Source organism: Dermacentor albipictus, chromosome 1 (assembly GCF_038994185.2).
Source record: "Dermacentor albipictus isolate Rhodes 1998 colony chromosome 1, USDA_Dalb.pri_finalv2, whole genome shotgun sequence".
Lineage (NCBI taxonomy): Eukaryota > Metazoa > Arthropoda > Arachnida > Ixodida > Ixodidae > Dermacentor > Dermacentor albipictus.
In genome coordinates, this window is record NC_091821.1 from 396,610,993 (window position 1) to 396,631,718 (window position 20,726).

A 20,726-nucleotide genomic window follows, 5' to 3' on the forward strand; every position below is an offset into this window, starting at 1 on the left:
ATGGTTGGAACAAATTTCCTTAACAATGCGCTCAGAAGCCTCCCACGACTCGGAACCGTCAGTATCGGTAACACCGATACTGACTCTTCTCCTCCTGAGTGCTCTTCCTGAGGTTAAGACATAGGACCAGGATTGGATTCAATCTTACCTCCAAGAAGCAGAAGGCACCGAAGGTTTAATGCACATTCGCGGATTGCTTCAGGGCACGGAAGCACGACAAGAAAATGATCGTCTGATCGGAAGCTGTGACAAGGTAATTTGGAAAGATCTCTAACCTGTAGGACAAAAAAATTTAAAAAAAAAGAAAACAGGTACCTGAACTTAAAACAGTAAGTTGGACCGGCGCGAGCGGTTTTCCAAGTCATCCAATTTGTGTTGAATTTCGGCAAGATCCTTCTCATGCCTGAGGACGACCTCGGAATTGCTATATGACACTTTAGACTGAAAGTCATCAATTATAGTTTGCACCCTAGAAGTGTTCTCTGAATTCGCGGAAGAATGCTGCGTCGAAAGTGATTCGATTTTGTGTTTAAGCTCGCCCAGTCTTTTCGTCACAGATTCAAAATCTTTCTTCAAGGTGGCATGATTGAGCGAAACCTGGTTGATTGATTCCAGAAGAAACATCATTAGCTTCGATGCGTTGCACACTGTCAAAAACGGAATTACGCTTCCCCTCCTGAGGTTTAGTCATAGCACCAGGATTGGATTCAATGTTACCTCCAAGAAGCTAAAGGCACCGAAGCTGTAATGCATATTCGCGGATTGCTTCAAGGCAGGGAAGCACGACAAGAAAAGGATCGTCTGATCGGAAGCTGTGACAAGGTAATTTGGAAAGTCTCTAACCTGTTGGAAAAAAAAATCAGGCGCGTAAGCCTTTGGTTGTTTCATTCATCGCGCCTCCGTGCCCACTGAAGCGATACTGCTGGATGCTTGATTTTATCCTTTCCAGGGTAGGTGACGTTGACTTCGCAGCTGCGCACTGGTGGCAGGGGGCGTTCGATGTGCTCGGTCAGGTCCACGCAAGCTGTTGCCAGCAGGCGTCAGACCAGGGCAGGGGCGGCAGCGCGAATACTGTCCAAGGGCGGGAGGTCGTCCCTAAAGTCAACCACCGACGCGCCCGCCACGAAGACAACGAACTGTGGGACGAAAAAAACAGGTGCGCAAGCCTCTGGTTGTTTCATTCGTCGTGCCTCCGCGCGGTGATGTTGACGGCGCATGTTTAGTTTCTTCAATTCATCGTCCAACATGAGAGCAGTGAGTTGACGTTAAACGTTACCTTGCATGCACCACTGCTGTTTGTCTGCGTTGTGAACAGAACATACGGGGGGATTGTTTGCTTGAGGCGTTGTTGTATATACGCCGTACTTCATAACATCTGAGAGGGTTGAGCACATTCATTGCCTCACACGGCACATCGCACCGTGACAGAAGTATTAAACTTTACTTGAAATATGGGGCTGTACATGTCAAAATCTCAATCAAATTTCGAGGCACGCCGTATATAGTGATGGATTCCGGGTTAATTTTTTCGCCGTGGTGTCCCTGAATCTAAGTGCACGAGCGTTCTTCCGCCCCGGTCGAAATGCGGCAACCGTGATCGGGATAAACAGCGCGACCTCGAGCAGCGTCATAGCCGCAAAGCTGTACCGCGGCGGTCACAGAAGTGTTGATTTGACGTGTGACAGCTTCCGTAGTGTCGCCTTGGCCCTACGGTGCCCTTCATAGCGGATCTGCTTCTGCGCGCTCTGCGTGACTTGTCCCCTTGACGAATTTGCGTGGTGTTTATTTTCCAGAAATAGCAGAAACGTACCGTACCGTACCCTGAATTTAAATTTATACCGTTTGCCCGCAATCGCTTCCACGTCACATTTTCCTTATCCCTCCCCCCCCCCCTTATATGCGAACTGCGAGCTAAGAGTGGCAAGGCTGTCATTCACTCGCTTAGCGACTGCGTCGGTTTTACCCATTCTGTGCCACCTCACCACCCTCCTCTGTGCCATTCTATCTAGCTTCCCTCTGGACTTGCACGCCAGTAGGAAAATAAGCGCTGCAATTTCTTCAATGCTTTTGCAGGGAGTCAGTGATTATTACAGCTGTCAAGAGGCTCATGTGGCCACGCCCAGGGAGCTCCAGAGGGCATTGTGCACATTCGACGCGGTGAAAAGGCCCAAACGAGCTTCTCGCGTCGCCTTTATTCTCTGCCGTGCTCCCTCTGAACCAATCCCCAAAGCGGTGTACCAGAAAGCAGTAGCAGAAGGAAGAGGCAAAGAAAGCTTCACTTTAAAAGCGACCTCTACGAGATGCCGACAGAGTAGCGCACCTAAAAGGTTAAAGAAGCAGAAGGGTCTGTGGAAAATATGGATGCACACGAAATGAGCACTAGGACCATAAAGAAATTTCAAGCAGGAAATTACCAAAGAAAATATCCACAATAATTCTAGGGGAAGCTACTTGTTGTTTGAAGCAAGGGCGAGAGTACTGCGGACACTCGCCCACAATACATTGCGGGGCACGCGTGCGCGTGGCGAAACGGCCCTCCGCACCGTCTAGCGGCGCACTCCTGTTGTCGAGACCGACGCCTGTGAATCGCGCCCGTGCGCCACCCACGCGCTGCCTCTCGCGATCTCACGAAATGAAAACACAAATAGAGCTGCTCTCTCTCTCTCTCTCTCTCTCTCTATATATATATATATATATATATATATATATATATATATATATATATATATATATAACGGCAGTTTCAGCGAACACTCAAAATTTTTAAGTGTTGCCTGTCGCAGATCGCACAATTCTAGTTCAAGAGCTGGTCTATACTCGGAGAGAACTGACGGTCGTCTGCTTCGGACCACGATCAGTTGTATTTCGCTCTTCGAAGAGGCAGGACGTGCGACAACACTTCGCAATGCGGTGTACACGGTTTAGATCACGGAACCGGGGCCTCAACGAGGTGCGACGTAATGCTCACGCATTCCTCTCGTATTTACCGTTAAATCGACAGTGAACTCTTTTTTTTTTCTCTCTGCTTCGTGGCATTGTGCACTTCGAGGCAGCAGTCCCGTAGGGAACGTTGCAGCTATGGTTCCCTTTCAAGGTTCGCCACAACAGAGTGGGCAAGGTAGCCAGGGATATCTAAAAAAAAAGAAAAAGCGATTGGCATTCTTGTGCACCCTGCGCTCCTCCCGCTACCCTTATTCCTAGCGCTTCCGGCGTGCCTCCCTGGCGCTACCGAGGTATCTTTTCTAGCGCCGAGTGGCTGGCGGTTTATAAGGAAGGGGTAGATAAATTTCGGCAGTGCGGGCGGTCGCAGCTTGGCCAGCGGTCGGTGCTGACGGAAACATCGCGGGTTCGGAGCGTCGGCGGTGCACGGGAGCCGACAGTGACCATCCTCGGTGCCGACATCGGCCCGGTCGCCTTCAAGAAGCGTCGCGCGTTCGCATCGGAGGCTGGAGCGGATTCTTTACCGCAGTATAGTCCGCTTCTTCAGGCCCATCGTCGTAGACCGGCATGACCGAACCGCCTTCCATTAACACCGAATCGACTCGTCTGCACAATAGGACCAGCCGATAGACAATGTTACTGGTCCGTGTATAACGTTTTCTTTCTTTATTTTCTTTTTTCTCTGTTTTCGTGGTTATTTTTTCATTAGTACTGTGCGGGAGTGCGTATTCCGGCCCTCCTGCACGTTGTGCGGGTATCACGTTTCTGAGAGGTGACCACGTCTTTTTTATGCGAAGCATACTAGCCGCACAACCACGCTCTTCCTTGCTGCGCCGCGCGCGGCCGCGTAGCTACCATATGACGTCATAACAGCTGCAAAAGCGGTCCCTAGGCCTGCGCGCCAGGGACAGGGAGTAGGGGGTCTCCTTCTCTGATGGAAATAAAAGTTTTTGGAACGGAACGGAACGGAAAGCGGAGGCTGAACTCGTGCGCTCGCTTGCGGCCGCGTAGCTACATAGCCGGGTCTCAGCTCGTGCGCTCGCCTGCATGAGTTGTTTCTTCGTCTAGCCGAACCAAATATAGCCAAGCAACAGCAGTTCACCAGGCTAAACAGTGGTTCAACAACTAAAATAAAGGCTAGTATGCTTCGCATCCTGGGCTTAACCTTAGCTAAGCCACAGCCATTTTTTTTACTTGTGTAGTTTATTTTGTTAAGCTTTCGTGTGCTCATTCTATTCTGTCGCGCGTCCCGCTTTTGTTGATTTTGAGCTCACTGCCCTTTTCGAGCAACTAAACCTTCTTTCTTTTGGAGGGGGTGGGGGGGGGGCATACGTAATGGCTGCCCCTGCCTGTTGTAATTCTTCCACAACATCGGCCCACGTGCCCATCGCACGGGTCGATCGTCAAACTAAACAAATCTGTTACTCCGAGGCTCGTTGCAGGCGGAGGCATAACGGTGGAAGCCTGCCTTACAGCCGACGCTGTCGTTGGGCGGCGGGCTGTGACAATGGCTCAGAGCTCAAAGCCGCCGAGGCGTGATGACATTTCAACCACATGCTTCTGAGAACGGACCTTTTCAATACCTCTGTAAGTTGGTTGCCCTGCAAAGCTTTCCTGACTCCGAAAAAGAAAGAATCTCTTGCACATGGACTATGGTCTCTACAGTCCACCTGAAACGCTGAGCTCTCATGTTAAACGTCTGCTTCGGCTGTCACGCTGCCTCCGGTCATTGTTTCTGTTTTGTTCTCCGCGTATAAATCTGAGAATTCTTGCGCTGTCGCGCCTTCGCCACGGTTGGAGCTAACATTCGAAGTTGTGCGCAGGGTTGATCCCCTGCCAAGAAGAAAATGTTCGTTCATTGTGGAGGCATTGTGGTGAAGTAGAGGGGCAAGGCTGTTTCTTCTTTCTTTTTCCTATCCCGCATTTTACCGTTGGCCTCGTTAAAGGCTAAGCATTTCTTTGCGAACATTTGGCGCTCTCATGATCTCATGGAACTTGACGCTGTCATGGCCGTTTTGTTAACTTAATATGTACCGAAATTGTCATTGTATGACAAGAGTGTATGACGAACACAAATGATAGGTCATGACATGCGTGTCCCGTAGCTCATGATACAGCCGCCTACGTGTTGGTGCTCTCATGGTCGTTTCGATAACTTGGGAGGCTCCACGCACACTGCTTCGCACTGGGCGCGGCATCTGCCCTTTTTTTTCCCCCTTGGTTTGACAAGCGGCATAATGTCAAACAAATTAAATGTGAGCACGTAGGCCCGTTTCATTTCTTTCGCGTTGCTGCTGGTTTACAGATAAAAGCTGGCGGCGTGGCGACGCTCTCCGGGGGCAGTATTTTTTTCCCTTCTGTATATAGGACGAGTGCCTGATCGGTAAAACTTGAGGCTGCTACTCTGGTAGCAGTGTTCGAATCCGCTCGGGGCACTGCATATTCTTTTTTTTTTTCGTTTCTTTTTGGACTCGCAAAGCAAATCCAGAGGTGGTCATGATAAATCCGGAGTCCCCCACTACAGCGTACAGCGTGCCTTAAAGGCAACTCCGGCGCTTTCTTAAGCATATTAGGATATTGTCATTTTCAAATAGCATTGACAGTCCTGTCACCGGTAGGGTAGTTCAGTTTGCTTAGAAATTCATCAATCATTTTAAATAATCAATAAAGGAGATACCGAAACGAGCAGCTGCTTCGTGTGACGTCACGATCAGTCGATGACGTCAGACCATATACAACCATAGTGTAAACACGCAGAAAGCGTTCTAAACACGCAGTACACGTGGCGCCAACGCCAAAGAAGCGAAGTTGACGATGTCTGCTGACGACACGGGGAGCTTTTGCAGATTTTCCGAGCTAGGCAGCGGCGATTTCAGCGACGATTTCAGCGGCAGTGACGATGTGGTCTGATGTCACAAACATAGGCTGGCCAGTAAAAAAAGTCATGCGTCAGGAACGCAACAAGCCTTTAAAATTCATTTTCCGGAAAACTATATGACTTGCAGCCGTATTGTTTGGCACAGATAGTCATAGTGTAAAAGAGAACGTATATTCAAAATTTTATTAAGTTCAGCATCGAAAAATCGCCGGGGTTGCCCTTTAAAGTTCGATCGCGGTTTTGGTAACAAAAAAAAAAGTTAAAGTGACGATTTTACGAAAACGTCTTTATTTTCTCAACGTTTCGATCGTAGTCCAGCCTTCAGATTAAATTTAAAATACTAAATTTAATATATATATATATATGTATATATGAGTGGTTCGGTAACCGTGTGAGCAGCACGACGGGCTAAAACCACCGTTTTGTCATCGCTACAGGCGGGATACAACTCGGATACATAGTCGGATACAACTCAAGTCTGCAGTGAAGCCCCGCCCACGCCCTCATAACCGCCAGCCACTGTTCCTTCGCGAGGCTGAAAATAGTTCTTACTTCAAACTTTCCCTGTTAGCTAAATAAGGCGGTAACCACAAAAATAAAATTATTACCGCGAAATTTTATACGTTTTCACGCGTCTGTTGTAGTGAAAAGGTGGAAGCATAATTCTTCATTGAACTGAAATAAAGCCCTTGCTTCGCTGCAACTATTGCCAAGTTTCACTTCCGTTGGCAGTGAAGTTTCATGAGCAAAGCGGGATCAGCAGTGAAATGAAGTGTACCGCGGTCTTTTGAAGAGTGAAAGGCTCAGACTACATACACTTCGTCCATGGCTGTTGCACACCTTATCGCTTCCGCCGATGAAAAGACTCTTCAAGGACAGCAGAAGCTCCGGATGTATCAAGTACGACGCCATTTTGAAATGGTCGCATGACGAACATTTTGTCTGCTTCTGTGATTGGCTGGCGGAGTAACAACCTGGCGTGGTCCGTGTGCCTTGGTTGCCAACTGCTGTTTTTTTTTTTTAAAGTTGTATCCTACTGTAGCATGGTGTGGCTACAAGCTGTGACGGAGACGGACAATTAGACCAGCGCGTAGGCGCATACTACAATCAACTGTGGTTCACTATCTGGCCGCATCCGGCGTGGCAGGGTCTTCTGCGCATCCTTATAAGCAGCACGGTTTCCCGGCGATTCATCAGAGTGGTTCGGAAGCCGTGTCAACAGCACGACGTGCTAAAACCATCGTTTTTTCATCGCTGCAGGTGGGTCAACGGCCATGTTTCACTGTCTCTACATAGTATATTGCGGCTGCTGAACTGCTCTCTATTGCCGTATTACACCATTGTTTGATGTGCGCTTTTCGTTGATGTATTGTTATTTTGCTTTGCATCATGGAAAGTAGAACGAGTGGCGCTCTTGTAGAATTCACTAAGTTTATTGGAAACAAACCGCCTGGATCTATAAAGGAGGTTGACTATGGTTGAAATGACCGTGAGATTTGTGAAAGTCCTGTCAGAAGTAAAAGCAGAAATGAAAAATATTGACCGGTCGAACAAACGGCATAAAAGCAGAGCTCAAGCCAGTTGCAGCCTCAATGGGCAACTTTGAAGAGTTCAAGCAAGAAAGTGTTAACCTTCGACAAGCGCTTTCTCGGGTGCAGACACAAAACGTGACCTGTCAAACGGAAAACAAGCGGCTGGACAAAGAACTTAAAGGAACGCGACGGCAACTGACTGAATTGAAACAATACTGCTGCAATAAGCTGATCTTGCTGATAGGGACATCGATGCCATTCATCGTGTGCGCACAAAGGGTTGGCGGGCCACCCAATGTCATTGTCAGGTTTAATTGACGCCGAAAAGGCGACATGATCGTGCAAGCTGCAAGAAAAAACAACCAACAGCGATGCTTGGCACGGAAAAAGTTCAGCCGCTGTACGTGAACGAACATCTACGGCCTACCCGCCGTGGTTGCTCAGTGGCTATGGTGTTGGGCTGCTGAGCACGAGGTCGCGGGATCGGATCCCGGCCACGGCGGCCGCATTTCGATGGGGGCGAAATGCGGAAACATCCGTGGCACTTAGATTTAGGTGCACGTTAAAGAACCCCAGGTGGTCGAAATTTCCGGAGTCCTCCACTACGGCGTACCTCATAATCAGAAAGTGGTTTTGGCACGTAAACCCCCAAAATTAAATTTTTTTTAAACATATACGCACTGAATTTAAGGCACTACTTGCCAAGGCCATCCAAGTGAAGCGAGAGCAAAAATGTAAATTCACCTGGGCATCGGATGGCAAAGTACTTATGCGAAATACAAATAATTCTAGGGTCATCACTCTTACAAGTGAAGAAGATTTAGCCCATATAGTGTGATTTCATATATTGAAGTTGCCTGACGGATGTATTGTTTAAAACAAAATGGCTTAAACATCAAAGGAAATCGATGACCTTAGTTTGAATAAAAATGCGACCATATTTCGTTGCACCGTATACGCAGTTTAAGAAAAAACGTAAATCTGTTCACCTCATTCTTACCGGTGCGAAGTTTCTTGTATGACGTCATTGCAACAAGTGAAACTTGGCTTCTGCACAGTGAAATCGTAGATGTGCCAGGTTACGGATTAATATCCCGTCCGCGTGTGTCACGTTACCGCCGAGGGGGCGGTGTCGCCCTATTTGTGAAAAATAATCTCGGTTTTAAAACACTGCCTGCCATTACGTTTTCGTCCAGCGATATTGAAGTGCTGTTCTTGAATATAGAAACTGGTATATTGTAGGCGTAGTCTATCGACCTCCCAACGCGACCCTTGGCAGTTTTCTCGATAAAATGGAATCAGTTTTATCTTGCTCACGAAACTACCAAGCTAAGCAGATTATAATCGTTGGTGACGTGAATACTGATATACTTAATCCAACACACAAGGATTGTTCTTACCTCCTTAAATCGTTCAATTTCCGAAATTTAATGTGTCAACCGACACGCGTACGTGACAAGCACTACGCGGCTATACTCTAATTGATATGCATTGAGGAATGTCGAGTGTGGAATTGTTAGTGAAATGTACAGTCTACCTCTTTCAGACCGTTTCCCTGCTTTCACGGCGTTTAACAGCCGAAGTCCGAAAAACAAATATGACGGGAGGCATATAGCTATATTAGATTGTAAGAAGTTTAGAGATAAAATCATGGAGGCCGACTTTGAGCGAATGTACAATGATAATGTAGTCATAGTTTTCCAACTTATTAAAATTAATTAGCAATTTGATAACTGAATGCAGCTGTACATATACTCGAAGTTCTCAAAATCAGCCTATCTGTCCATCGATGACGACGCAAATATTGGAAACACTTCATCATCATCATCAGCCTGGTAACGCCCACTGCAGGGCAAAGGCCTCTCCCATACTTCTCCAACTACCCCGGTCATGTACTAATTTTGGCCATGTTGTCCCTACAAATTTCTTAATCTCCAAGTAATCTCCAACGTTCTCCAAGTAATTCACTGGCTAAAATGACAACGATTTTCTTTTACGAGACCGCGTCGGTATCTAGGGTGTCCCAGCTAACTTGAACCAAACTGTTCAACGAAAAAATAAAATTTAAAAACAAATTGCAAAATACGATTTCTAGACATAATGTGTTGGGTCGTCAGACCTCTAACGACCGAAAACCGTAGTTCTTATAATTATAATTATAATTATAATTATTGTACTGTTGTATTGTATGTTGTATTGTATTGTTGTACGGTAATTATTACTATAATTGCACGGTGTTCTTTACGTCTATATATTTTTTTTTCTTCTAACAGCTTGGCTAACGTTAGCTGCGCCGGTATAATACGTGCGCGAACAGATGTTGAAAACGCACCTCTCGGCTAGAATAGTATAATATGGCGAATGCACGCGCTATCCAAGTGAGGAGAAAAATGAAAAGGGAAAAGGAATAGCGTGCGCGACATATGGCTTTCTTATGCAAGCCGTATCTGTGGACGTGCGACGAAAACAGACTCGAAAGAAGCAAAGCCGCGCCGCGGTATCGAACGCGACGGGGGTGCACCGAAAGGTCTCGCGCCGCAGAACCCGAGGCACGCGTTGACGCACAACTGGGCTGGCTGCCTTCAATGATGACGTGCTGCTGTGCTCGCGCACGCACGCACGCAAACCACCTCGGGAGGAGAACAAAAAAAAAAAAAACGCTCCTTCAAAACAAAGCAAGAACGCTCCTTCGGCTCGCTTGTCGTCTTGCAGAACATTTGTACACGATTCCAGGAAGTCGTTCTTCGTTTGTTCCGGCGAGAAACCACGTCCGTGCACGAAAGATTTTTTTTTTTCGTTCAGTTCGAAAGCGGTCTTTCCTTTTTTTTTTTCGGTGGCAAATTTGAACATATATGGCAGAGAACTGGGCTAGTTGTAAATTTTTTTTTCTTTGACATTTGGTGCACTTCTGACGCTTACAAAGGGGGAAACGCCGAAATACTGGGATAAGAAAGGACAACAAAAGCGTGTTTCCGTTACTCTCGTCTTCTCTGTTCTTAGTATTTCTTTTTTCTCCTGGAAATGCATCAAATGCCGTGGCTTGATTAGCTCTCTCGCACGTTCCTTTCTTCCTTCTGGTAATAAAACAAAAATGTCGTAAACTAGAAACTTTATGATAAAGTAAGAGTCGGTGTAAATTACGTCATCCATGCGCCAATGTGTATCTACGCGTTTTCCGTATTGGATTATGACCAATGTACCTCTATTTTTTTTTCACACGCACTTGTGTAGGTTGGCTGCCCTGCAAAGCTCCGTGGCCTCCCAAAAACTGTCACCCACAGTTTGTGGTCGTGATGATGATCGTTATCGAATTCCCCTTTGAAACGGCCAGGGCGCCGTGAACTTACGTGTCATTGCGCTCCAGCGTGCTACGCGAGTTCGTACACAATTTTATTGTCATTAAATACGTTTTAACTCGGACTCGTTGCTGTCTGCAATAGGTGCACATGATTGCACAATTCTGAAGCCATGTAATAATCTTCATTCGAAGTTACTCTGGTTCTGCTCTGCCTTTACGCGCCCGTTAACATCCCAAACGTCTCTTGTGGCGGATATGTTTTCCCGTACTATGCTAATTTGAAACGCAGAGCACTAAGCTAAAACCTGTGAAGTTGCCTGCGGTCACTATATGCAGTTTTAGATTTTGCGTGTACGCAAATGGGTTGCATTCTTTTGCCCTCCTTTCTCGCCCCTATTCCCTTCCCCACGCAGACATCGGCGTATAGACATAACATGTCGGCGATGTTTATACGCCCGCTAAAATCTCTCTCTCTCTCTCTCTCTCTCTCTCTCTCTCTCTCTCTCTCTCTCTCTCTCTCTCTCCTTTGGGCTTCTTTTGTGCACCTTATTGCGTTCTTTTGTAAGCTCGGTGATCTGCGTCCCCTAACTTTACGCACACAAACCTACAACTATAATATACGTCTTCCTTTCTTTTGCCTGTGTACTATTTCGATAAATGTAACGCTGTTGCGGCTCGGCACAGTTGGAGCGGGAACAGTCGGCGTCGCCACTGGCCTTTCGGTGTTGCGTCTTTTCTGGCTTGCCGATCCTCATCTAACGGCAAGAGCGTGTGTGTGTGTGTTCTTTTTTCCCCTTGTATTGCAGAAGCGCTTTTATCTTTTTGCTAATACAGGTCATCTAATTATTATTTTGCCCTTTACTGTGTGCCTCCGTACAAAAAAAAAAAGACAAGTTAACCCGTATATACTTCCACTTCTCAGATCCGATGAGTACATAAATCAATCTACGCAGTACTCGGTAGCCTCTCGAGTCTTCGCATCCAGCCATATCCAAGGTCAGATTTTCTTTTATTTCTTTCTTATGTCGACCGCATCCTAAATTCGGCGCCTTGGCACATGCTATCGCGCGCTCTCTTGCGCGAAACAACCTACGCAATGTTCGTCTACTTTTTTTTTTAATAAATGTGCAGTACATGCGTCGCTTCTGTAGTGGAAACTGGAAATAGCGACACACCACACAAGGCAGTGTTAAATTGCACGCCACGGACACCGTTGTTTCGAGTTGAAACACGGTACATGAAGAAAGAAAAAAAATCCGCGCAACCTTGAAAAAAAAAAAAACGCTTCGTAGATAGCTATGGTGCGCGATCACCGCTTGGATCTGCGCAGCGGCGGTATAAAATCCCTTGTGCGTGAAGTTTACATTATAGTGCCACTTTCACGCGCTTTTTTTCCCGTTCCGACGAAGTCGATCGCTTTCGTGCAACAACGCAACAAACACGAAGTATCGACGACACCGCGAAAGGAAACTCGGGCCACCTTCGTGTAACTGAAGAAAACGGACGATAAGTTTCGCAGCAGCGGCAAGAAAAGTCTCACCGCGGCTCACGGGCCTCCCAGCCAGCCCGCGATAAAGAGAGAGAGAAATAATGATAGAGAAATAAAATGAAATGGGGAAAGGGTGGTGCATGCGCTCCAACCGAAAAAAAAAAGGGGGGGGGGGGGGGGGGCAACCGTTTTGCTTTACGCCACAGTGCAGCGCACAGGGTTGAAGGGAAACATCACCGTGCCTCGAGAACGCCGCATGCCTGGTCCAGCTCGGACGCGGCGAGACGGACGTATACGACAGGTGTGATCGCGTCCATTACGATCGCGCCTCAAGCAGGGTTACAGAAAGTGGCTGACGTTTATGGCAGTTGAGTCGCGCCACAGTATCCGCACGTGCAATGACCGCGCGGTTTAAAAAAGAAAAAAAAGTTTCTAGGCTTCGTCTTCTGTACGCAACAGTATCTCGAAGTTTCTTTAACACCGCGCGCAGTTCCTGTACGTGCGACGCAATAATTCTGCGGAAACCCGCAAGGTGGAGAGAAGTGACACTAAAATGAGACATCCACCCAATCGTAACGATTGCTACGAAGGAAACCCATACGGGTTCCTCGAAAGAAAAGCCTCGCCAGGACGAATTTTTCTTCAACTGCGAGGCTTTTCTTTCGAGGAACCCGTATGGGTTTCCTTCGTAGAAATCGTTACGATTGGGTGGATGTCTCATTTTCCTCATTCCTGTACGTGCGTGGTGTGTGTATACACGCTGCTGACGGCCACTTGTAGCTGTCTTTCGCCGTGGTCTCGTATTCGCCCCAGTATAACGCGTATAGCCGCTTTGGTCCAACGAGAGATTCCCTTTATCAACCTGCTAATCAGTGGATCTCGAAGAAAACTCGAACAGCAATGTCTGTTAGCAAAGAGAGCATCGCAGCCAAACGAAGATTTAGACGACGAATGAGAAATAATTGCTTTGTTTGGCTGAAGTGAAGGAATAGTAAGGTAAAGGGAAACAAAAGTCGGCATATAGACGAAAAGATCCCTTGCCTCTGGTGGGAGTCCAATCTACTCCTTCCGCGTTACAGCTGCGGCGCTCTACCAGATTAAACTATCGCGGTGGCCACGCTATACCACTGGCTTGGCTATTAGCGAGTGCGTACAGGATTATCCATGAAAGGAGACAAGCGACTTGGGTTCGCTCGATTGGCTAACAGGCTCGCTCACATGTTTACTGACTTGCTTGCAAGCTTTCATGTTTACTAGGCTGTTCATAAAACCAATCTCGAAACCCAAATTTATTGTGAAAAGGATAGGCGGCGTGCATAAAAAAGAGAGAGAGATTAGCAACGGTGTGTCTTTAATCACATATCTAAATGGTCTGCGTCAATAGCGAACATGGAAATGGTAGACCGCGATGTTTCTTTTAATCCAGCGGAAACTTAAGAGTTCCTGGAGATTACCTCAAAGAGCGCCGCCGTTTGTTTTGCTGTATCAGCAGTTGGAGATGTTTTCCGTCAAATTTCCTCCACAATTTGAGCTAACACATTGAAAATCAAGACTATAACTATAAATTAGTTTTTTTACGCTTCTGTATCATTCGTAAAATGCCGCGCCTCTTAGGGTTTCATTTTGCCTGACCACAATAGTCGTCATGAATCAACTGCGCGTTTCCTCTTCTCTGACGCAGTCTGCTGATTTCCTGGAAGCAGCGCTATGATGACGCACATAGCGTACATGACGGGAAATTAGTCGGCGCACTGGTTTAGAGGAATGTTCAGAAACGAACAGCTCGAAAGACAAGGGGAAGATTAGAAGAAAAATAAATCATTCACAGGGCGATAAGCTTTCTCATCTTCGTCCCGTCTCCTTGAACTGTTTGTTCCCGATTGAATAACGATGCCACCAAACGGTCCAATATTCAGCACTATTCTTCAGATAAAGCGAGTGACTGTAAAAAGTAATGATGGTTATTGCTGTGGAACAGTTACATAACGGTTCCACAGCAATAACCATCATTATTTCATCATCAGCTGATTCTGTTAAAGGCATATGCCTTTAACAGAATCAGCTGGTGCAAGATAGGGGCAAATGGAGATTGCTGGGAGAGGGCTTCGTCCTGCAGGGGACGTGAAGATAAGCTAATCACGACGATGTTGTTTCACTGATTAATTCCTGCAGAGGACAAAATCGTTAACCAGCACATCTGTTGGTAGTGACGTAGACAGCGTGCGCCTTCTCAAGGAGCTCGAACAGCTGGCATTCGGCAGCGAACGCGCCCTTTTCGTCGGCGATGAAAGTCCGCGACCTCTGACGACGTAGACGGTCGAAAGAGCCGAAGAGAACTATTCACTTTAATGCTGGCAATCGCCACAGCACCCTGGATAATGTAGTACGACATGCGAACCCATTCCGCTTTCTGTACCCAATATATGCATGTCCATGCGCCGTGACGCTGGGCATTAGTGTTTTAGTTTAGGGGACGCAAGCGGCTTGCGTACGCAAGAAATAAGGGCGATGGTTATGCGCATGCGCAGACACCTACGTCTGCGCATGCGCAGTACCGTCGCCCCTAGTTCTTGCGTAGGCAAGCCGCTTGCGTCCCCTAAACTAAAGCTCTCTACTGCTTCGCCCCGTTCGTGCGATAAGTGCGACTGTCACGTGCAAGCGCAGTGAGAAGCAATATGCGCGCAGCGCTATCGTTAATTTTCTTCCTGTCTTTCTTTCTTTCTTTTTCTTTTCTTCGTTTCTTTTTTTTTATGAGCAAAGCCGTCATATCTATAGCCTTATTGCGACACAACGTCAGCGTGTTTTGCTCTAGCTGTGTCACGACGTTACGATAATGTCCGTGACGTTGGGTTGTCTATAGTGTCTCGGGACCAAGTTCAGTAACAAACATAAATATTCTATTATAACTGCTTTCCGACATTCATACCTGCCAAGTGTCGCCTCCTTATATTAAATGAATGTGTGTGTGTGCGTGTGTGTGTGTGTGTGTGTGTGTGTGTGTGTGTGTGTGTGTGTGTGTGTGTGCGTGTGTGTGTGCGTGTGTGTGTGCGTGCGCGTGCGCGTGTGCGTGTGCGTGTGCGTGTGTGTGTGTGTGTGTGTGTGTGTGTGTGTGCGCGCGCGCGCGCGCGCATCAGTTTTAACCACCCGGTTTTCTGTACCGTGCTCCTAAATCTAAACAGACAAACTTTTTTTTTCTTCTTTTTCGCCCGCATCGAAATGCGGCATCTCGTCATACGTGTGCGATCCTTTTATGTGAACGTGAGTCATTTTATAGAGATCGCCTTTGGGAAAAATATGTATGTATTCATGCTGTCCACCCTCTCTTGAGGTTTCTTACAGGCAGGGTAAAAAAGTAACCCACACACATATTAGGTAAAAAAAGTACATCAAGATGCAGCGTAATCCTTTAAATACGTATTTAAGGCTCGCTCGAACTGATAAACGTCGCTTGAATCAACAACAAAGCTCGGCAACACATTCCACAGTTCAGTAACGGTTGAAAAAAAAACGAACAGCGATGCACACTACTTCGAGCAAAGTATGACTGTAAAACATAATTGTGATTAACACGTCCGCTTCTTTTTCCAGGCAGCGTTACATACGCATCATCATTAATTTCAAGTCGTCCATGCAGCATCTGAAATGAGACGTTGAGCCGATTCTTTTGCCTTCTTTCCAATTAGCAGGACTGCAGCGTTTGTAAGTGAATCTAACCGACGGTACTTAGAGCACATATGAAGCGCATAGCGCCGCGTTGAACATATTCTAAATGTGTCTTTAATTATTATTTTTTAATTTAGTTTTAAGAGATACGCAAGAAAACGCAGATAAAACTCAGGACACCAACTTTGCGTAATGCAGCCATGTATAGTACCGACCATTTAAATAACCCGCTGTATTTAAGGGGGGGGGGGGGGAGTGAGAGAAAAGATAAGAAAAGATACATGTTTACCGACTAAAGCGTACACGTACAAATCGAATCTACGGTTTTGATGGTGGTGGCACTTTGTTGTTTGACCTTTTCAAGAGCAAGCAGACACAGCGATGCAAACAAATGTGCGCGCAGAGTTCTGCACCAAGTGTGTACGTGTATATATATATATATATATATATATATATATATATATATATATATATATATATATGCGCTTGACAACACAAGGTTTTCGCATCATGGAGCACGCGATAAGAAATTCTCTCCGTGGAATAAACAGTTAATTGGTCGGGCAGGAAAGATTGCAGGGCATACCTTTGACTGATAGAAATGGTACGCGTTATAGCTGCCGCGAAATGTCGTATATTTTCTCATACTCTACGAGAGAATGCTCTTTAATGTAATGCCGACGTGTGCGTAGACGACGCGCACATTCGGGACAGTTAAAACGAGCCGTGCAGCATGCGTGAGTAAAGGACCTTCACAGACGGAAATGGAATGCCATCGTCACTGCACTCTCTCGCGGGTTACACGGGTATACCACGCGTCTCTGCGCCGGCTGTCTCGTATCCCTGAAAATTGAGACAGCTGTTGCCCCCAGCAGTGTCTGTTCATTTTTAATGAAAACCTATAACACTCTATTTTGCTTTTGACGATGCACTATATGCGCGCAAACGACATTGTGGGAAAAAAATTACTGCTGCCGTCTTTCTCGACATTGAGCGGGCTTTTGATACAGCAAGTAACATCTGTGTTTTACACGGCCTGCATAGGCTATAAGGCATTTCTGGCCGGGCTCTGCGTTGTATCCCAGATTTTCTCAGAAAGAACAGTATTCGTCAATGCAGGTGACGGAAAGAGCAAGGAGCGCAAGGTGGCACACGGGTGCTCTGCAAGGCAGTGCACCCGCCGTGGTTGCTCAGTGGCTATGGTTGGGCTGCTGAGCAAGAGGTCGCGGGATCGAATCCCGGCCGCGGCGGCCGCATTTCGATGGGGGCGAAATGCGAAAACACCCGTGGCACTTACATTTAGGTGCACGTTAAAGAACCCCAGGTGGTCGAAATTTCCGGAGTCCTCCACTACGGCGTGCCTCATAATCAGAAAGTGGTTTTGGCACGTTAAACCCCATAATTTAAAATTTTGCAAGGCAGTATGTTGAGTCATTTTCTTTTTAACTGTATTGCGTCTCAGTTGCCTATAATGCCTTACATGTCTCTCTGAGCTACTCAGATGATCTGTGCATAATGTATCTGGAGCTCAAACATCCAGTTCATACAGCAGAATCTGCAATAAGGTCTAGATGACATCAACGCAGTTTGAATCAGTCGAGGCATGGCTCTCTCACAAGAAAAGACCGCTGTTCGTCCATTCACAATAAAACTAATGAAGTAGTCTAGCCTAATAATATATTGGAAACCTCTGAATTATGTACGGCAACCTAAGTTCTTGAGTGTTGTCATTGATGGACTAACATGGGAAGCGAAATTAAATACGTGGAACAGAACATTACCATAGTGATCAATGTTCTGTGAGGCTGCTCAACATCATAATTGCTTCGCGTTGTTGCGTTCTCCAGGGTAGCGTATCGTACTGCTGCCGAGTTATAGCGACGCCTGCCTATCGAAGCTCGACCGACGTTACTATAGGGTAGCGTGGCGTTGTCGGCGGGCTGCAGTCATCTGGTAGACCCTGGCGACCGGGCAGTGACGAGACGATTTCTAGTGCGAAACTTGCATGGTTTATTGAAAGGTTGATGAAAGATGATGAGAAGAGAATGAAGTGTTCTAAAGTACATTTCGGAGCCCCTTAAACAGGCTCTCTACAATCGTGGGCGGGATCTTGCTTCCGTCGACGTCACCTGACCGGCACAGAAAGACGGCCCCTCCTCCTCAGGTTATCCCGAGCCTGCTGGAAGGAGGGCATCCGCCTCCTGGAATAGTCGACGCTTGTCCGTCTTTTTTGCGCGTTGCTGGTTCGTGGAAGTTCTCCTGTAGTTTGACCGTTCGAGAAAAGGGTCCCTCTAAAGTCGCACACACGCACAAAATAGGCCTGTAAACACTGCGGGGCTTCCGCCAGACACTCGAAATGGTCATGGCAAATTTAGGAAGTCACGCTTCATTCCGACGAGGCATGGTGGGTGAAGGTCGGGTGAGAGAAAGTATTCTCTGCACGAGGTGCGGGTCGCCAACCGTGGCACAAGTCACGCCTCTTTTCGACGAAGAAGGTCGGGTGCAATTCCCTTCTGCACGTGGTGCCAGACGCCAACCGTAACAGCGTACACTGTGTAGCCATAGGGCAACGATTAGCGTATCCCGCACCGGTCCTTTAGAACCTATCCCGCTCCTCGTATGGTGTTATCCCGCTCCTCATGGCTGTTATCAATTCCAAAGGTTTCGACCAAAGTGCCGGGCATCTCCCGCAAATGTGACCTATGCCAGAAATAGCCTGGAAACAATTAACGTTGTGGCATGTCTGCTATATACACACGGGGTTTGCATTCAGCTTTACACAGATGGCTCGCGTCAAATCGAAAGTTCAGCGTCTACATTACGAGAGAACAGAACGCTCAAATTATCAAGCGTTACTTCATCTCTACCCCAGCCGAACTATATGCCATAATGTCTGCAATGACCTTCTTACGCTCACACCCACTTAAACTGGTCATCCTGAGCGACTCTCAAGCATCTTTGCTGAGAATTCCGCAAGCATGAACAAAAAGTGATCGTTCTCTACTAAATGAAGTATAAAAGATATAAGCAAAGGTGATAAGGGGGCTTGCAAAACGAAACCTTATCGCAGTCCCTTCCTATAGTCTCTGTGACATTCCAGGCTACACAACGGCAGGCAATTTAGCACACGAGGCATACACCGAAAAATGAGACCCATTCTGATAAGCTCTCTCTCACTGCGATGCACGAAACAGTTTACGTCGACTGTCAGCCCGATTGCCGAGAGATAATTGGTTTGATGACGGTGGTCGAAACTCCGTTCTATTTCAATTTGACTCAAAAATACACTTCACTATTTCAGTAACAGTCACACGTTCTCTGGACACAGTAATACACAGATCACGACTACGCACTGCGTGCACAAAGTGTGTATATGTGTGTGTGGGGGTTTCTTTTTCTTTTTTTTTTTGCCCGTAGAACGGTGCCAGCCAAAAGTGGGGTGTGCTATTGCTTGGAATCGGCCGGGCCGAATTCACAAAGCTTTTCGTTCGTAAGTGCCGTTTTGCATTGGCTGATCGCCTTCGCTAATAATGTCCTACATCACTATTGGCTGGCACGAACGCTTTTAGCGTAAGAATGTTTTGTGAATACGGGCCCAGAAGGTACCGAAAACTGCGTGTGTTGCACCAAAGCATTCAGGCTCAACACCTAAAAAAGTTACGGAGATAAACTGTGCAACTCTTAACGAGCGGCCGCTCTCATTGGAAAAAAAATAAAAATATTGGGGCTGCATCCAACATTCCAACTACAAAAGCGCGCAGTTAGCTCCTTAATTTTTGGAAACAAGGATTGGGGATAATTACTAGAGCTTCAATGTAACATGTTCTCCACGAATTATGTTCCACTGTTATACGCTACAGTTATGAAGTGCCACTTTATTTATTTATTTATTTATTTATTTATTTATTTATTTATTTATTTATTTATTTATTTATTTATTTATTTATTTATTTATTTAAAATACTCTGACATTGTGGCGTCACAGAGAGGAGTGGTACACTTGTGGTACGTTTTTGCAGATGTAAGCCTTTGACGCAGATTTCGGGTTTCAGGCAATGGAGGCGGGGAGGTGATGCCATTCCGATGACGCCTTTTGCGAACGAAAGTAAAAGTTCGTGCGGCGGCTTGGCACTTGAACTTTAAAGCGGATGATCAACACGTGACGAGAGATGTAGGATGGCGCCGGAAAAAAAGGGCGTTCTTGAGATCATGGTTGGAGGAAAAGATCTTGTGAAAAAGGCACAGTCGGGCAGATTAAGCGACGACTTCATTACAGACGCGTGGCTAGAAGTACGAGAATAATGTGAAAAAAATAAATACAAATTTTAAAAAACGAGCTGAGCGGTTCTGGATAGCTTCAAGATAAGAAACGGGTGCTGATGACTGGGGGTCCAATATTGCATGGCGAGGCGTACTATATATAGCTTGAATCTAACCAACTTTTTGATTGTTTGATTGATCTTTGATTTCGATACAACCTGTGGTGTAACCTTGTACATGTATCGTGGACAAGTGGAGTACAAGTGAACTGCGAATGATTGCGCTATAATCATAAATGACATTGATCTACAAACTATGTGTGTTGTGACGTACAATGTGCTGATTTAAACTTTGTCAACTCTGCGTTACCGCTTTCGGACCTTTTGTTTGCTTTTTGTGTTTATACTTAATCTCGTTTGTCTATTTGTTTTAGCAGACCTATTTTCTATATTTAAGAGAGAAGGCGTAGCGGGCATTACCCATGATACCAACGTCTCCCTACACACTTTAATAAACAGAAAACAAGGTTGATAATTCAAGTTAGAAGAGTGACATTTTATCAATTAACAATCGTATCGGTGATGATTGGGCAAATTCTGATTTCCGCCACTGCTGTAAGGATTGGCCAGTCAAAATTAAAATTTCGTCGCTAACCCCTTATGTTCA

General features: G+C 46.3%; 1 protein-coding gene across 7 annotated transcripts in view; it reads left to right on the plus strand.

Annotated features, from left to right (window-relative positions):
• Nucleotides 1–994: 994 nt before the first annotated feature.
• Nucleotides 995–20,726, plus strand: part of LOC139054671 (zinc finger protein 609-like) — a 71,663-nt gene continuing 51,931 nt past the window's right edge. For 2 of the 7 annotated variants that reach the window (XM_070532069.1, XM_070532079.1), the window contains exon 1: nt 995–1,156. The gene's annotated coding sequence lies outside the window, so the exon portion shown is untranslated. Of the gene's footprint in view, nt 1,255–6,948; nt 7,079–11,570; nt 11,645–20,726 lie in introns of those variants that run through there. The other 5 variants (XM_070532074.1, XM_070532072.1, XM_070532073.1 and 2 more) reach the window with 5 other exon arrangements.